At 39.9% G+C, this 16,735-nt stretch overlaps 1 long non-coding RNA gene across 1 annotated transcript in view; it reads left to right on the forward strand.

The window, feature by feature from the left end:
- LOC141410169 (uncharacterized) overlaps window positions 1–8,042 on the forward strand; it is a 49,784-nt gene extending 41,742 nt beyond the window's left edge. The window contains exon 2 of the long non-coding RNA XR_012434243.1: window positions 1,012–8,042. This is a non-coding gene — a long non-coding RNA (uncharacterized lncRNA). The remainder of the gene's footprint in view (window positions 1–1,011) is intronic.
- The last annotated feature ends 8,693 nt before the right edge of the window (window positions 8,043–16,735 follow it).

Consider the following 16,735-nt stretch of genomic DNA (forward strand, 5'->3'; position numbering starts at 1 on the left):
CTACCTTGATCTTCCAGGTATAATAAAAAAGTTCAGGTTTCCTGTGGAAGTTTCTTATAGCAAGTGATTATTTCTTAAGAAGAGTTTAATCAGCTTCAGTTATTTGGTTCATTAGGATGGTAAACAACTACAGTTGAAGTCCTCATGTGGTAGTCTTTCTTCATGTGACCCATTGTGTTGAGGCATGGAAACCATGGGAATAGGGTCTTGTTTGTAAAGCAATGCTACCTTTTGCCCTCTTTACCCTTGGGTTTGTCTAGACATAAAACACTTAAAAGTGACTTATGCAGTCACTTTTAGCCAGGAGGCAATTCATGAAATGCCTGGATAGAAAATATTAGAGAGAGATGAAGGATTGTACCAGGTTAAGGATCCTTCCAGGTTACGTGGTGCTCAAGATCATCCCTTCCAGGCCATCACACTGGGCTGTCCCTCAGATTGGGTCACTTTACTTCCTCTTGACCTCCGTAGCACTTACACATTGTAGTGTAATTGCCTGTTTTCTAGTCTCAGGGCTTAGCACAGTGCCTTGTGCTTAGTAGGGGTTCCATCAACTTTTGATGAATGCCCATGAGAATAAGTGTCATCAATGATATTAACTAAAAGGACTTGTGCAAGAAAGAACTGGCTGAGACAATATTTAAAATAAAGAGGAGTCATTGTTGTGAGGAGAGTCATTGCTAAACCCTGCATTTATTTTAGTATCAGCAGACCCGGACCCCTCCTGTAGCATAATTCTGTTTCAAAAAGTAAACTAGAATCAGCAACTTCACAAAGAAATGATAAGAATAGGGGCCAATAGGGACAGGGGGAAGACACTGCCCTAAACCCTTTTGTATTTTTCATTCCTTCTTAATTCATTCCATTTCTCAAGTCACTTCCCTTCTAAGGAATGGAGCAGAGATGCTCGGCATCTTCCTTTGGTTGCTACTTATCTAGATGGGTGGTAAGTCCATTGGGCAAAGGTCATGTCTACTCTCCACAAACCTTTCAAAAATATTTACTTTCTAGGTGGGAGCCAATCCTTGCTCACAAATCCGACCCACCAGAGAAAAGAATGCAGAGTCTGCAGAAACCAACCAGCTTCCCCTTGTGCTCAGGTTAAACTTTCCAACCTGATGCCAGACCACAAAGAACAGCCGCTTCCTGGAAATTAGGCAGCACTGAAATGACCTTCAGCCAGTGTTGCCTTGGACACCGTTGCGGTGTGTTGGAACCAGCCACGGGGCTGCGTGTCTCTGTGCTGACCTCACTGAAGGGAAGGGCAAGGTCAGGAGGCCACGGAAGAGCAAATTCTATGTGGTATGTTGATTTGGGCAAATATGTTTATACATCAAAACTGTGTTTTTGGTGCTTCCATTTTCTAACTAAATGTTCTCCTCTTCCAAATTGTAGCACAGTCACTTCTGTTCTCAGAAGGTTTCTCCCACACCAAATGGGAGAGGTCCATGTGATTGAGAGTTTGGGAGACCAAACTCTCCATAGCAGTGATTTGGGCATTTGAGGGGTAGTCAGAAGCTAACAGTGGAACCTGGCTTGCCTTTCTTTCATGCCACGTCAAGACTCTTGTCCTCAACCCTTTGCCCTCTATACCCTTAAAAGAAGACTGGGAATGGGGGCAGTGGCTCACACCTGTAATCCCAGTGATTTGTGAGGCCAAAGTAGGAAAGTCACTTGATGCCAGGAGTTTGAGACCAGCCTGGGCAAGAGTGAGACCCTGCCTCTGCAGAAAAAAAAAAAAAAAAAAAAAAAAAAGCAGGGTGCGATGGCTCATGCCTGCAATCCCAGCACTTCAGGGGGCCGAGGCGGGGGGACACCTGAGGTCAAGAGTTGCAGACCAGCCTGGACAACCTGGTGAAACTCCATCTCAATTAAAAATACAAAAATAAGCCGGGTGTGGTGGCCCATGCCCGTAATCCCAGCTACTCGGGAGACTGAAGCAGGAGAATTGCTTGAACCCGGGAGACGGTGGTTGCAGTGAGCCGAGATCGTACCATTGCACTCCAGCTTAGGTGACAAAGCAGGACTCCTTCTCAAAAACAAAACGAAACAAAACAAAACAAAACAAAAGTATCCAGGTCTTTTGGCATGTGCCTATAATCCCAGCTACTCAGGAGGCTGAGGTGGGAGGATCAATTGAGGCCAGGAGTTCAAGGTTAGAGTGAGCTATGATCTCACCACTGTACTCCACCCTGGGCAACAGAGTGAGACCCCATCTCAAAATAAATGCATACATACATTCATAAAATAAAAAATAAAATTTCACTTCTACTGCCCTTGCCTGAAATAAGAACTTGGAAGCTCAGCCTAGTTGACTGTAATATGGGCTTTTAGGTGTTTAGGATTTGTACTTAATGAACAAAGAACTTGCTATTTACCAGGTAGTAAAAAACACTTCAAGTCCTTAAACATTATTTTTACTGTAAGGGAAGCACTTGTCAGCCCCCAGTCATTTCAGATATGATTTCCGAAAGGGACATTCTTTCATTCTTCTCTCCTTACAGGCATAAACATTCTGCATTTTAAACTGGAAACATACAATGTTATCTACTTCTGGTGTCTTATGTAACTTTCCAGGAATGTTGAAAGACTTTCCGGCCTCCCTGAGGTTGGGAATGGGGGAAAGGCAGAGGGGGCTGAAGGTGGGGGTAGGGGCAGACTCGAGGGACGAGGAAAAAATCCACTTTTTCCATACATCACTACATTGGCTGTTTGTGACAAGAAGTTATTGCAATTAAGATACAAGCCGGATGTGTGGGCTAAAAACCTCAGCTGATATCACAAGCATTTATTGATAATGAAAACTTAGAGGAAGAGATCTGGAACATTGTTGTCTTTAGTGGTTTCCTATGCAAGAGAACAAACCATATGGATTAATAAAAAAGTGCTCTACCTTATCTAGGAGAAGAAAAAACTGTTTATTTTGCTGCAAAAGGAATGTTTCTGTCAAGTCTTAAGTGTCAGTCTTCTAGGTTAGGGCTTTACATTGCATACACCACCACATAAGCACATTGTCTTGCTTTAAACAATCATTTTGGTGTTGCTAAATGACCCGGCCAAACAGCCTCAGCTATAAGAATAAGGGATAAACATTCAGAGTAAATCAGTATCTATAAATCCTTGATCACCTGAGCCACTTCAACACAACCAAACCTGAATTAGCCTATCAGAGTAGGTAAATGAGCCCTCTACACTTCATGAAGGAAAACAGGTTTCATTTGAGAATACGCTATTTTCAAGCAATACATTAGCAAGGAAATGCCTAATGTGTGTCCTGGAATATCTTTTGCAAATGCAATGAAAAGGTCATGGCAATAATGAGTGAAAAGAAGAACCCTCCAGGGACTAGTTTACCAGTACTATATAAGACAGAAAATATACCTTAGATAAATGCTAAGCAGAGAGTTAAATATCTGGAAATAATAATATCATGCAGACTAGAGATACAATAACAGAGTAGAGAAAGGCATGAAGCTTTCTGGAGAGTTAAGCTTTAAGATCTTTACTCAAAAACTAAATACTGCATACAATGAGCCTTCATAAATATACACTGACCACATTCTCTCTGTCTTCCTAAAGAGAGCACTTTGGAAATTACCATGTTTCTGGTTTTTCTTGGGTGACCACATCAGCATATTTTCTGCATCATCCTGTATGTTGTGACTAAAAATGTCAGGTAGACTTACCACCAATAAAACAAAAATTGGATACAGATGGCTCCTTGAAAGGCACTGATCTACACACAAATATTGGTCTACCAGGTTAGTGATACCGATGAACTCAGGATTATACAAATGGGGTGTTTATCTCACTAGGACTTCGATGGAACTTAACAGCTCAAATCTAGTCTGCATCAGCTCACATACTCTCTAGAAATCACTCAGGTAACTTGTTTGAGTTGGAACAAACCTGAAATTACATTAAGAATTTAGGTTATTTCTAGGTGACCTTCCAATAAAAGCTGAGAGCCAGAGAATTCAGATGAGTGGCCACAGCCTGTGTCAATTCTAGTTGCAAAGTGGCCCAGGTTGAATTTACCTGAGTCATAGGAAAGAGTGATGCCCTCTTGGAAGATGAAATGCATACCTATGAGGAACAATAGTAAAGCTCCTTGGTCTCTGGAGAACTCCTTATCAGAAGGCACTCAGTGGAAAGAGCCAGTTCACACCATCTGCTCTTGGCGAATGGTGGTATGGTCTACTCTCTTTGTTTTCTCTCCTGTCACCCACAGTCCTAATCGGGTAACCAGGTACAGTCTTCTGTCTGGACCTTGCTGACAAAGCTGTGTGTGCAATGGATGCATATGAAGAAAATAACTTTCTTAGACATAAAGAGATTCATGTATGTTGTAGGCAAATGAAAAGACCCAGTAACTGGCACACTGGGACTTAATTCAGTTGCATTCTGACAAGGACCCCTGTTTCCCTGGCAACAGCAGCTCTGCAGACATAAAACTGAATTCCCTCCAATGTTATAGAGAAGTGCACATAAGTGACTGTAGAGGGGCTTTTATCCGGGTATGCTTGCAAATCTTCCTGCAGCTTCCCTCTAACAGGGGGAGAAAGAGATTTATAGTATTTTCTAGACATGGAACAAATAATTACACAGTTTAAAGGCCTTTATCCCAAGTGTTGTTGTTCCACTATTTCTAGAGTGTCTTTTAGATGATTCTTACGGAAGTTTCCAAAAACAAATTAACCATTAAATGGGCCAACCCATTAGTGCGACTCCTGCCATTAGTCACTTTCTATGTATGTATGCACACAGGCATTCACATGTGGGTCATACTCTATGGAAAGCTGATGGGAGAGAAGATTCTGCAGCCATTCAATTTCTTACTTACTTTCACCTACGTAATACAATTTATAGAGAAGGAATAAATGTCAATAAAACACCACTCTTTAATCCTTCCTACTCAATCCATTCCTCATTGGGTAAGGACCACTACTTAAAATCACACTTGTTCAATATGTTCTGCTTGCCTTCTCTAACCCCTAGTCTCGGGGTTAGAGAGGAATTTATTACCTTGCTTTTAATTTATTCTATTTAGTCTACATTATCCCTGTGGTTACTTTTCTATTGCATCACAGGATACCAAAATTGGAAGCAACTTTAGATACTGTCTACTCCAATATTCTTACCTAACTAAAGTACGCATGTCCTCTACCATCCATCATTCTGGATACACATGTAATTTGCAGCATGATGCCCCCAGTGGTAGGGAATCTCCTCCCACTTTTAGCAGCTTTAATTTTTAGAGGGGTTTCCTTGCATTGAAGTTCGGCTGTCTGGAGAGTTGCACAGAATAAGTGCTCTCTCTTTTAGTGAAGATTTTTAATTTAAAGACCAGAAATTGTGAATCCTACTCTCTCTCTACCATTTATATCATAATTTTTTATAGCAGTTTCTAATAAAGACTAGACAGGGCTAATTCCAGAAGATGTTGGCATAAATATATACTTGCCTCAATTTTTAGAAATGACAGCTAGTGTTATTGGAGCCAATTCTGTCCCTCAGATTAGGACAATGGGGACAGGCTAAATTACTGTTTGTTTTATAATAATGTAAAGAGACAAACACCACCCCATCTCCCAAAGGTCTACGTGCTGCTTCTTGCAGTTTGGGAGGAATCACCCTGGCATGAGACCTACTCAGTCCTTTCAGAAATTGCGCTGAACAACCTCAAAGAGTGGTAGACTCCTAAACTGCAATTCAACACCAAGGTGATGCAAGAGAATAATCAGTAATGGTATCAGTTAGGACTAAATGTAACAGCAACAGCAGTAGCAAGAATTTATACTTTTGATTTCCCATAGTGGCAACTCAATCCTGGGTAAGGCCTGTGAGAAGGATACAGGGAGAGCTGTCAGAAGGGTCTCTAGAAATTCCCAGGCTCCAGACAGAGGCTCCCCATGGCACCAAGACACAGATGCAAGGCTTCCATCACCTTCAGGAAGTCTTCGAGAAAGAAGAGTTTTCCAGTCGATGTCAATGCTGCTGCAGAAATAATCAAACAAGGGATGATTGCAATCTATAAAACCATGTGGCATGAGATTTTCTTTCTTTATGTTGTAGAGTGTTTTTTTCCTTGTCGAAGAAAAGATTTCTCAGTATTAGTTATTAGGGAATTATAAGTGGAGATATATGTTCTTGCTTCCTTCTGACCACAGAAATTTATATCTAGCATCAATCCCACCTGCCAAGAAGGGAAGATGCAAATTTTGCAAGACAAAAATGTTACCTCCACTCCATCCCACCTGGGTTGAAAATAATCATCTCCTCTTCTGTGTATGTTGACATCATTTTTGGTAGAAGTGGTGATTCCCGTCTTGTATTGGAGTTAGTGGGGAGTGCATGTTTCTCCTCCACTGGCCTGTCAGTATCTTTAGAGTGAAACTCTGTTGACTGCTTGGTTGTATCCCCCAGCAATTTCCCAACCTCCCTCACATGCAGGCTCAGTAGCTAACTTAGAAGAGTTTTCTTTCAAAGACCAACAGCTTTCTCTAGGAGAAGTGGTGGTGGATTCCAGGAACCTCCAGGGTAATGAGAGAATGTACTCACCCAGCCCTGTAGGCCCAGAATGGCCCTGACAGACTCCAGCCTTTCTGGAAGGGAGGAGGGACAGAACATCCTCGAGGGTTTAAAGAGATGCTTATTGAAGTAATAGGCAACTGATCAGGGTAACACCAAGTATTTTCATGATTTTAGTACACCACAGATAATTTTGCTTTATTATCAAAAAAATTAAGCTGTCATGGGCTAGTGGTATTTTAATATTTTTACTCATGAATGATTATATGGAATGTGACATGCCTAGAAAGAGGTAGGAATGAGTCAACATTTTGTTTTCCCTCCATATGAAATAAGTCAGGGGAAAAAAAGAAGTAAAATTGATATTTATATAACATGACATCCTTAATTGCAGATATTTTTGTTTTAAAAAATATGAGGACTTCTAATGCGTATGTACAACTATGTAGAAACTATAAGAACAAGCACCCTCCCTAACACAGAGCGGAAAGAGAGGAAGCTCAGACAGATCTGCAAGATTGACATCGGAGTGATTCTACTCCATTTCTGGGTAGTCTAAGGCCTAAGCCCAAACACAAACAATTGTAATCTCAGAAAGTTACACACTGAAAGACTAAAGCACACTGGTCTGAGAACTGCAGGTTGAACTTCGCGCCCTGGAGAATGACCAAATTGGAAAGGATGAGAGGATTTGCCGTCACTCTAAAAATGAATCTCATTGGTTTGGCCTCCCCGCCTCTAAAAGGCATCAATTGTGTCCATAGAATTTGATGGTAACTCCATGTCACAGCCAGTACAGAAAATATATTGTCTAATAAAGCTTCCAGAAATGAGCTCATTGTACCGGCTCTTCAACATCCTATCAGTCTGATCAATGTTGCATTTGGATCTTTTCCTGAGCCACTGATTCAAGGAGAGACATGCCTAAAGTGGAGAACAGATGCACACATGGCAACACACAGGAGGACACACATTTATATTCACTTTCCAAACATAAAACAGCACAATGGGAGAAACAATGTCTGACAAAAGAGTTTACGCTTTGTTTTGAGAGATGCATGTTTCTGATTATTTTTACTTTCATTAAACATTATGTTCATCTCTGGTTATGATCTATGAGAAACAAGGTTTTTTCTTTTTTTATTTAAGCATTTGATATGCAGATTTGATTTTTGCCAAAGACAGAAAATAAGGAAAAAAATAGGATGTATTTATTGTAAGAAATCTTCAGGATGATCTTGGACTGAGAGTTATCAGAGGGTTCACTTTTAGTGGCTTTAGGAAAAGGCATGACCATCTACCTCAGTTTGGTTTTGGAGGACAGCAGATCCATCTACCAAAATCACGATTATGAGAAAGAAGTTAGAAGACTCTGGGTGCAGGGCCACACACTTGTTATCTCAATGCTTTGGGAGGCTGAGGTGGGAGGATCCCTGAGGTCAGGAGTTTGAGTCCAGCTTGCCCAACACAGGGAGACCCCGTCTCTACAAAAACATTAAAAAAAAAATAAACCGGGCGTTGTGGTGCACACCTGTGGCCCTGGCTACTCAGGAGGCTGAGGTGGGAGGATCACGTCAGCCTGGGCATCAGAGCAAGTCCCTGACTCAAAAAAAAAAAAAAAAGAAAAATCTTGGCCAGATATGGTGGTTTATGCCTGTAATCCCACCACTCTGGGAGGCCAAGGTGGATGGATCACTTGAGGCTAGTAGTTCGAGACCAGTCTGGGTAACATCTCTACTAAAAATCCAAAAAATTAGCCTGGTTTGGTGGTGCATGCCTGTAATCCCAGCCACTCAGGAGGCTGAGGTGGGAGGATCACTTGAACCTGGGAAGCGGCAGTTACAGTGAGCTGAGATAATGCCACTGGGCTCTGGTCTGGGCGATCCAGCAAGACTCTGTCTCAAAAAATAAAAAATTGAAAAATTGACAATTTTCCTGAGATGATTGTGAATATAAAATTAGATTATATGTGAAAAGCACCTTTGCAAGTTAAAAGTGCTATAAAGATGGACTATACTGTTATAAATAGAAGCTTCCTTGTAACTGATTGTCAATTTGACATTTTGTAAAACTTAAGCTTACTATAAAACAAACAGCTAAGTAGCAGTCTTAAAAGTATATTTCCACAATTATCTTGAAACCAGACTTTCTAAACCCTTTTACATGAACATTTGTTAAAGAAAAATTCATTATATTATGTTTTTCTTCCATCTTTATCCCACCAAAGAAGTTACAACATTTCTCGCGATATGCTATTTCAAAAGCCCCTAATGGCTACCAGTCAAGACTGAATTTATATGGACCAAATTCTCTAAGAATGGCATTATGTACGTGTTAATTTCCAACCCATTCTCCTCTCAGTCTGTAATAAATTCATTAGAAGGAGTTTTATTTCATAGAACTGACCTCTTTATAGGTCTTCATGGAAGCAGCATTAAATATTATCTCCTTTCGCTTGGGGGAAGGAAATGAAATATATTCTGCCAATACAGAGTTACACAATAAAAAGGCAGTTTTGAAAAAAAAAGCAAGGCATTGGTAACTGGAAAAAAATATGGATCTCTAGATGTTTTGACAATGTAATGGCACAAAATGACGAATTTTTTTTTGTCTTGTTACATATTTTGTATCTTATTTTTTAGAGCAGTTTTAGTTTTAAAGAAAAATTGAACACAAAGTACAGAAAGTTCCTATACACCTCCTCTATTATTAACATTTGCATTATTATGGTATGTTTGTTACAGTTAACGAGTCAATATTGATACACTATTATTAACTAAAGTCTGCAATTTACATTAGGGTTCACTCTTTGTGTTTACATTCCATGGGGTTTGACAATTGCATAATGGCAGGTGTCCACTATTACGTTATCATACAGAATAGTTCCACTTCTCTAAAAATCTTCTATACCACACCTATTCATTCCTCTCTCCCCCAGTACCCCTGGCAACCACTGATCTTTTTACTGTCTCAATAGTTCTGACTCTTCCAGTATGTCACATAATTAGAATCATTACAGTACACAGTCTTTTCAAGCTGGCTTCTTTCACTTACCAATATTCATTTAATATTCGTCCATGTCTTTTTGTGGATTGATAGCTCATTTTTTAGAAGTACTGAATAACATTCCATTGTATGGATGTCCCACAGTTTGTTCATTTACCAATTTAGCAAATGTTAATAAAACTTATATGAACATTTGTGTGCAGGTTTTTATGTGGACACATATTTTCAACTCATTTTGGTAAACACTTAGGAGTATGATTGTTGGGTTGTATGGAAAGACTATGTTTAGCTTTAGAATAACTGCCAAACTGTCTTCAAAGTAGTTGTTTGAGAAAAATATTTTAAAATATTTTTGGAAGCAGTAAAAAACATATATTGCATTTTTTGAATTCAGCATTTATGTATTGCGTGCTATTAAAGATAAATTAGATAAAAATCTATAATTTTTGTGCTTATATCGAGGAAAAGCCTAATAGTATTCAAACATGAAGAAGAGATAAATACATATTATTTTATTATATAACCCTCAATTTAACTAACCAACACCATTGCATGCCTCGCTCCTGGAACAGTCCTTGGCAGAGCATGAGCCAATGATGAATGACTCTCTATTTGCCACTATTATTCCTGTCTTGGTTTTTATCTTATCCCATGTCCTTCCTAAGTCTCAAAGTCCTTCAACTTCCAATAAAAGCCCCCCAAAGAGTCACTTGCCACTGTCATGGCTTAACATCTGTGCCAGAGAGCCCTAAGGAGCACAAGGACACCTCTGCCTTCTTACCCTATTAATCTTCCTCTCTGGTTGGGCTGGATCCATGTCCTTGATCTAAGGCAACATTGCTCCCAGGGCTGCATTGCTGTTGCTGTGAGGGTCAACCTTTTAGTTTGTCACAGTACTCAGCAGCCCCCACACCACCTTCCCCAATCACCCAGCGACCATATTATCCCCCTCCTCATAGAATGTATAGCATTTTCTGAAAGCAGAACTTTCTTTCCTCTTTCTCCTCCTTTCTGTCTTGCCCTTTCTCCTTAATTAATTGACAGTATCCTCCCGGAGTGATAGACATAAATAGGGCACTGGTCTGTTTAGAAGAGCCCTGAATTTTAAAGAGATGAACCTTTAACCAGAGAAGTATAGGACAATGTGCTAAGTGAGATACATCATCAGAATGTGCTCAGACCATAGAGAACCGCTGAAAGTTCTAGGGTGTAAGTGGGAAGAGAGGGCAAGATTTAAGCTGAGTCTTGTGGTGTGGGTAAATCTTGAGGTCTGTTTAACAGGTGGGGCTGTGAGTGAGTGAGCTACAGTGAGGGTGAACTAGAGTGAGAAGTCAGTCCCCCTGATTAACATATACGTGCAGAGGAAGTTACAAAAGTAGCTGGCTAAGAATATGTGGTGATGTGGAGGAAGAAAAGAACAAATGAGAATGTTCTCCTGAGGCCTCCCTAAAAGAGCAGAGGCCCAGCACTACTGGGAGCCACTGAGATTGAGCAGGCTGCCTGCTGGGCCCCCTGCTGCCTCTAGGTGTGTCTTTGTCCATGTGTGAGGGTTACTTATTCTCCAATTTTGCCTGAGGCAAACTCTGCATTCCATGAAGACAAAACCTCAAGATTCTGCAAAGCTCAGCATTCAGGAATAAGGTGATCACTTGCTGAAATACAAACTAAAAAGAAATATCCTTGGTTTCTTCAAAGGGAAGAACCAAACCAATGCTTTAGGTTCCTGGACCAAGCAACGTCAACATCCCAGGGATGTTGATAGAAATGCAAATTTCCAGCTCCACGACAGACTTCGGAAATCAGCAACTGTGGAGGTGGGGCTCCGTCATCTTTGTTTAACAAATTCTCCAGGAAATTCCGAGACCTGCTAAAAGTTTTGGAACTACCGCCTTAGACAAGTATAGTTGGCAATGAGAGCAAGACTGAAATTTTAATCAAGACTTTGTTTCTGTCAGTAATAAACCAGATTCTAATTAAAGAGAAAACACATCTAACTATAGGAATGGGGCAATTTCAGGACGTTAGTGCAACTGGGACTAAGTAACACGTGTAAAGTAATCTAATCTATTGCTTCAGTTTCTGGAGATAAAGCAAATCTTCTGGATCCATGCAAGAGCATAAAAGCATAATAAAGGGCACTGAACTGTAAAAATTTACAGTTCTTTATTTATACATGTTGACAGTTCAGTTGTAAATGTTTATAGCACCTCATAGAGCAGAGGAGAAAACACACGTGAAAGACATAACAGTCACAAAGGTTTGAGAAATGTTGGCGGTGTTGGGGGCTCACCACAATAAAGCCAGAGAAAGGGGGCGAAGGGCCAAGCCGTATTGATAAATATTTACAAGCAAATCATTGAAGAATGAGAGAGGTTCTATTATAGTCAAAAGGCAACAGGTCGTTTTTGAATAGTGGCATCTGAAACTGGAAACAAATTTGTTGCTGAAATACAAATTGGAGGAAATTGCTTTTGTGGGAAAACATTTCCTCTCCTCAGTGGGTTTCTCTTTTGTGTTCTGCCTGTTCTGATCGTGGAATTTCAGAGGCAACTGGGATCTCCTGATAGGGGACTGGCATCTGTTCCAAGCTCTCCTCAGTGGCCTTAGGCAAGGTGCCTTAGTCCTGTGTCTGCTTTTTCTCATGGAAGATAATGGCCTTACTCCCTCTCTGACAAAATGTTGTAAGATCTGTAGGTGACTGTTTCTAAATGCATACCATTGGGGTAAAAGAGGGAGAGAAAATCTGAGGAGTTCGCTAGGATTATCCCAATCTTTCCCTTCCCACTTCACAGGAATTTCATAATTATGAAGACATTAAATCATGGCCTTGAGCTCGACACTGTTGGGAATTTTTTTAAGGTAGCAAGAAGTGTGTGACTCTGAAGAATATGAACAACAGGAAACAAAGACAGCCTGTGCTGTTCTCTAAACACGATAATTACCAAACGCTGGCATAGTGCACAAGGGACTTTTTAATTTCAAAGTGCCTATTGAGTTCACTTTTTTGGAAGTTATCTTTCAGAGACTTGGAGAAAAATGATGTCACAGAATGAGGAGGAAAGGAAATGAGAGAGGTTTGCTGATTCACAGTATGGTTCAGCTAGGAACTTCAAGAAGAAGAGAGAATATAGAGCAACATCCTCAAAAATTAGTGTGAGAGCGTTAATCATACATGAAGAAAGTGCTAAATTGAACTGAATCAAAATTTTTAGTCTGCTCTTCAAAAGACACTATTAAGAAAGGAAGAGCTGGTCGGTCATGGTGGTTCATGCCTGTAATCCCAGCACTTTGGGAGACCAAGGCGGAAGGATCACTTGAGGTCAGGAGTTCGAGACCAGCCTGACCAACATGGTGAAACCCTGTTGCTACTAAAAGTGGAAAACTTAACTGGGTGTGGTGGCACTGGCCTGTAATCCCAGCTACTTCTGAGGCTGAGGCAGGAGAATTGCTTGAACCCGGGTGGCAGAGGTTTCAGTGAGCGGAGATAACGACACTGCACTTCAGCCTGGGTGACAGAGAGAGACTCTGTCTCAAAACAAAAATAAATAAATAAATAAAAAAGAAAAGCTTAGATTGAGCAAAACTGTTTGCAAAATATATCTGGTGAAGGATATCTAGAGTCCTGAATATATTTAAAAAAAACTCTTATAACTTAAAAATAAAAAGACAACTCAATTAAAAATGGCTCAAGATTTAAATGGACACCTTACAGAAAAGAGAGTTGAATGTCCAATGGACATGCAAAAAGTGTTCAAAAGCAATAGTCTTCAGAGATATTCAAGTTAAAACCACAAAGAGTTATCACTGAATATCTACCTGAATGATTAAAATCAAATTTAAAAGACTCACTAAATGATGAGGATGAGGAGCAACCATCAGGATGGTTAGTGAGAGTATTAACTAATACAACCACGTTGGAAAAATAGCTTCTATTTTACAAAAGTAAATATACACTTGCTCTATGATCCCTCAATTCCATTTGTAAGTGTTTACACCGGAGAGATGAAAACCTAAATCTATAAAGGCTTGTACAAAAGTGTTCATAGCTTTATGTACAATAGCCTTCAATTAGAAACATCACAGATGTCTATCAGTAGGACAATGTATAAACAAATGGTAGTATATTGATATGGAGAGATACTGTTCGGAGATAAGACGGGACAAATTGCTGATACATGCAGCAACATGGATGGATCTCAAAAATCCTGAGGAATGAAAGGAACCTTGCAAGAAAGTGTACACACTTCATGATTCCTTTACATGAAGTTCTAAAACAGGCAAACAAATCTATGTTGGAAAAGATCTGAATGGTGGCTTTGTCTGAGAGACTGGACCTATCTATGTACCGGCAACGAGCATCAGGGTCAGAAAACTTTCTGGGGCTGATGATAATATTTTGGATCTTGACAGAGGTTCAGATGGCACAGATGTATGCATCTGTCGAGCTCAGTAAACGTGCACATAAAATCTGTCCATTTCATTGCATGTAATTTTACCTCAGGAAAAAAAAAAACCCTATAAACAAATGATAAACTCTTATTTTTTTTTTTTCAAGATGGAGTTTCCCTCTTGTTGCCCAGGTTAGAGTGCAATGGCACAATCTCAGCTCACCACAACCTCTGCCTCCCGGGTTCAAGTGATTCTCCTGCCTCAGCCTCCTGAGTAGCTGGGGTTATAGGCATGTGCCACCATGCCTGACTAATTTTGTATTTTTAATAGAGATGGAGTTTCTTCATGTTGGTCAGTGTGGGCTTGAACTCCCAACCTCGGGTGATCTGCCCACCTTGGCCTCTCAAAGTGCTGGGATTACAAGTGTGAGCCACCTTCCCCGGCTCAAATGCTAAACTCTTATAATATACAACCTAGAGTATTTAGGGATGAAGTACATGGATGTCTGCAATTCATTTTAAGATGAATTAGAAAAAAAGTCGATCGATTGACATACAGACTGAGGTTTGGATGGACGGATATGTGATAAAGCAAGTACCATTTGCCCCTTGTTATCCACAGGGAATTGGTATCATGACCCCCAGGATATCAAAATCCAGGGATGTTCAAGCCCTTTAAATACAAAGTATTTGCAAATAACCTATGCACATGCTGCCCTATACTTTAAATCATCTCTAGATTACTTATAATACCTAATACAATGTAATGCTATGTAAATAGTTCTTACACTGTTTTATAATTTGTATTATTTTTATTGATGTATTTTTTTCCCCAAATGTTCTTGATCCTCCATTTGTTGAATCTATGATGCAGAACCTGCAGATACGGAAGGCAAACTGTGCAGCAAAATGGGAAAAGCAGAATCTAGGAGGAGAGCGTAAGAAGTGTTGAGAGAAAAATTTGTGTATGTGAATCAACTGAGAGATTTACAAAAAACATGAATTCCTGCATCTTATCTCCAGATACTCTGAGGGTGAAGTGCAGGATGTGGTGTCATCTAAGCCCTTCAGGCCCATCATGAACAGTGACTGAGAACTACTTTCCATGCGGTGTGGTTCAGGTGTAGGCTAAAAATCTAAAATTATCCCATGGCCATTTTTTCCACTTTACAACCCAACACAAAGCATATTATAATAAGGCTTAGGGTTAAATTATCGAGTAAACTTTGAAAACATTTTTAAGCATTACCAAAATGTCCACTGAAATGTTGTATTGGGTCTTTTCTTTTAAGCAGTAGATATTTAACTTCTTGTAAAACAACAGAGTGCTTTGCTCTGAGATTTGGGTACATTACTTCTTAAGGTTCACTATAGCTTGACATGGTAGGTTTCATCATGCCCATTTTACAGGTGAAGACATTGAGGCTCAGATAAGTCAGGGGAACTTTTCTTAGGTCACAGAGTCAGGGCCAGCTTTGTGGGCTAGTGGCAAGGGCAGCCGCACTGGGCTCAAGACTCAGAAGAACCTTGTCCTTAGAATCAAAGCTCTGTGGTGTCTTCTTAAAATTCTTAATTATTTTATCATTGAATTTGTGTATTGTAAGAGAAGTCTGAAGGTACGATGACTGAACCAGGGACTTTTAGTCTCAGCTCAGAAGTGGTCCTGCTCCCATCATCTACTTGGATGCCACTGGATTTCCCTACGTTCCCATTCCTGCAATGGCTATGACTTTACAACCAGAGAGGACCCAAATAAACACAATCAGAAATGACAAAGGAGACATTACTACCAACCTCACAGAAATACAAAAAACCCTTCAGAGACTATTACGAACACCTTTAGGAACACAAACTAAAAAACCCACAAGAAATGGATAAAGAAATGGATAAATTCCTGGAGACATACAACCTCCCAAGATGGAACCAGGAAGAAATTAAAACCTTGAACAGACCAATAATGAGTTCTAAAATTGAATCAGTAATAAAAAACCTACCAACTAGAAAAAGCTCTGGACCACTTGGGTTCATAGCCAAATTCTACCAGGCATAAAAAGAAGAGCTGGTACCATTCCTACAGAAACTATTCCCAAAAAGTGAGGTAAAGGGACTCCTCCTTAACTCATTCTATGAGGCCAGCATCATCCTGATATCAAAATCTGGCCGAAACAATGAAAACAGAAAACTTCAGGCCAATACCCTTGACATAGATACTAAAATTCTCAACAAAATACTAGTACACCAAATCCAGCAGCACATCAAAAAGTGAATCCACCACAATTAAGTAGGCTTTATTCCTGGGATGCAAGGTTGGTTCAACATATGCTAATCGGTATATGTGATTCATCACATAAACATAACTAAAAACAACAATAACAACAACAACAACAACAACACATTATCACCTCAATAGATGCAGAAAAGGCTTTTGGTAAAATTCAAAATACACTCATGTTAAAACTCTCACAAACTAGGCATTTAAGGAACATAGCTCAAAATAATAAGAGCCATCTGTGACAAACCCGCAGCCAATGTTATACTGAACAGGCAAATTTGGAAGCTTTCCCCTTGAAAACTGGCACAAAACAAGCATGCCCTCTCTCATCACTCTTATTCAACATAGTACTGAAAGTTCTAACGAGAGCAATCAGGCAAGAAAAAGAAATAAAAGGCATCCAAATAGGAAGAGAGAAGTCAGACTATCTCTGTTTGCAGATGGTATAATTCTGTACCTAGAAAACCCCACAGTCTCTGCCCAAAAGCTCCTTAAGCTGATAAACAACTTCAGCAAAGTTTCGGGATACAAAATCAAC

The sequence above is a fragment of the Macaca fascicularis genome, chromosome 4 (genome assembly GCF_037993035.2).
Source record: "Macaca fascicularis isolate 582-1 chromosome 4, T2T-MFA8v1.1".
Taxonomy (NCBI): Eukaryota; Metazoa; Chordata; class Mammalia; order Primates; family Cercopithecidae; genus Macaca; species Macaca fascicularis.